This window comes from Coregonus clupeaformis, unplaced genomic scaffold, assembly GCF_020615455.1.
Source record: "Coregonus clupeaformis isolate EN_2021a unplaced genomic scaffold, ASM2061545v1 scaf0011, whole genome shotgun sequence".
NCBI lineage: Eukaryota > Metazoa > Chordata > Actinopteri > Salmoniformes > Salmonidae > Coregonus > Coregonus clupeaformis.
The window spans coordinates 920,565-923,359 of record NW_025533466.1 but is presented as its reverse complement, the minus strand read 5'-3'; the positions used below and the strand labels follow the sequence as shown (position 1 = coordinate 923,359).

General features: G+C 38.7%; 1 long non-coding RNA gene across 1 annotated transcript; it reads left to right on the top strand.

Moving 5' to 3' along the window:
• Nucleotides 1–224: 224 nt before the first annotated feature.
• LOC121584231 lies at nucleotides 225–1,149 on the top strand. The gene is made up of 3 exons (XR_006003684.2): nucleotides 225–475; nucleotides 611–893; nucleotides 1,013–1,149. It is a non-coding gene; the product is annotated as an uncharacterized LOC121584231 (long non-coding RNA).
• Nucleotides 1,150–2,795: the final 1,646 nt, after the last annotated feature.

Here is a 2,795-nt window from a genome sequence, read left to right as displayed (position 1 = left end):
AAACACATCTACCAGGTGTGGAAGCACACATGTGCTAATTTGAAAACGCAGCACTCAGGTGTGCTATAAAAGGCAGCAGGTGAGTTCACCTGTCTTCAACAAAAATGGAAGGAGTTAGAAGAAGAAGAAGAAGAGTGAGAATGAGAGGGGGAGCTCAAAGAGGAGATGAAGGCGGTAGAGGAAGAGGAGAAGGAGGTAGAGGAAGAGGCATAGGTAGAGGAGAAGAAGGTAGAGGAAGAGAAGGAGGTAGAGGAAGACACCTAGGTAGAGGAAGAGGTAGAGAAGGACTTGAAGAGTTGATAGAACCTGAACAAAGAAGACGAGGACCAAATTTGACTCGAGAAATCCGTGCAACACTTATTGACCATGTTATCAACCATGGACTGACACTGATGGAAGCTGGACAAAGAGTTCAACCAAATCTCAGCAGAAATACTGTTGCGTCAGTAATTCGGACATTTCATCGAGAAAACAGGTAAGCTAACCACACAGTATACATTGAAACTGAAGCTTGTATAATCAATATTGTTTACTGTGACATTTGACAGTAGGCTGCATATATATATATATATATATTTATTTATTTTTATCTTATTTTGTTTTTACATAGGATTGAGGGTCGAGGACACCAAGGTGGAAGGGGCCCTATGTTTAGTCGTGCACAAGAGGCCGCCATTGTGAACATGGTTTTGGCCAATAATTGTATCAGGCTACGAGAAATCCAAGCCAATATCATCAATGATGACAATATTTTCAATAACATCCAACGAGTCTCTCTGTCAACATTAGGTCGAATCCTAAAGAAAAATCAAATATACATGAAGCAACTGTATCGGGTACCATTTGACAGAAATTCAGAGAGAGTGAAACATCTGCGCAATGAGTATGTGGAGGTATGCATTGTTCATCTGACTATGGTGTGGTATCATGCACTGCTCATAATGTTCTGTCACAAAAAAAATACTGTGCTATAGATATTGAATAGCATCCTATTTTCTTTAATGTGTTTCAGAGAGTCTTGCAAATGGATGCTGCTGAAATTCAACATGAATTTATATATGTGGATGAGGCTGGATTTAACCTTGCAAAAACAAGAAGAAGAGGGAGAAATGTAATTGGGCACAGGGCAATCACCAATGTGCCAGGGCAGCGAGGGGGCAACATCACCCCTTTGCGCTGCTATCACACAAAATGGGGTCCTCCACCACCATGCAAATCTGGGACCCTATAATGCAAATCTGATACTTGCATTTCTTGACCGATTGCATGAGATTGTCACAGCATTACACCAAGTGGACCAGATGCGGTACATTGTCGTTTGGGACAATGTCTCATTTCATCGGGCTGCTCTAGTCCAGAACTGGTTCCATGATCACCCTGATTTTGAAGTTTTATACCTTCCCCCATACTCCCCCCTTCCTGAATCCTATAGAATAATTTTTCAGCGTGGCGGTGGAAGGTATATGACCTGCGGCCTTATGACCGTTTGCCCCTCATTCAGGCCATGGAACAGGCATGTGATCTTATTGAAGCAGCTTCAGTGCAGGGGTGGATTCATCACACAAGGCGATTCTTCCAACGGTGCCTTGCCAATGAAGACATAGCCTGTGATGTGGATGAAATGTTATGGCCTGATCCAGCCAGACGGAGAGACGGATAGTTACAGTATTCTTGTTGCTTTTACAGTAGTTTTCTTTCATTTCTGTTTACTTTTACTTTACTTTTCTTCAGAGTCAAAGTGTATGTACTGTAATTCATGCAGTAATTTTTATTTGTCTACGGATTTTATTTGTTTACAGTAATTGATATCATTGTTGGTTGATTACTGTAACTGATTATGGTAAGAAATACTGTAAGTATTGAAATAAATACTTGAAATATTCAGTCTGCAGCATCAAGTGTTGTGCAGTGCTTGGTAAGGTTATAGTAGGCCTACAGTATTTGTCTACATTCTCCTTATATCTCAAAACAAATCATGAATAATGTTGTGAGTTTCTCACTATTTTTTGTCACCTAAATTATCTCTCACATACAGTAAGAATGTCTGGCCAAAAATCTTTTTTTTTTTTTTTTTACAAATGTGTTTTTTATTTATCACAGCAGTGTGAAACTGTCTGCAATAGTGTATGATCATTGATGACTGTGTTGGTTAAATGAAAACAAATAGCATTTTCACAAATATGTGTAAATGTTTTGACTGAAGTGTGTATGTTTTGACTGAAGTGTGTCATTTTGCAAACAATCTAGGAATTTTGCTAATTGATTGTGGTGTTTGGATAATTGTGATTATATTTTGACAAAAAGAACTCTGTTTTCAAAATCGCGTGTAAACAATAGAAAAAAACTGTATTATCTATCCTGATGCCTAGTCACTTTACCCTGCCTTCATGTACATATCTACCTCAAATACCTCATACCTCTGCACATTGATCTGGTACTGGTACTCCCTGTATATAGCTCCATTCTTGTGTATTTTATTTTATTCCACGTGGTACTATTTTATTTTTATCTTTAAACTCTGCATTGTTGGGAAGGGCTCGTAAGCAAGCATTTCACAGTAAAGTCTACACCAGTTGTATTTGGCGCATGTGAAAAATACAATTTAATTTGATTTAGGAAATTAGGAAATGAGGGAGGGAAAGGATAACTTTTTCTTCTGCCAGTTTACTAAACAAAGGGAAGACATATGTAGGAACAAAGGGAAGACATACGTAGGAACAAAGGGAAGACATACGTAGGAACAAAGGGAAGACATACGTAGGAACAAAGGGAAGACATACTTAGGAACAAAGGGA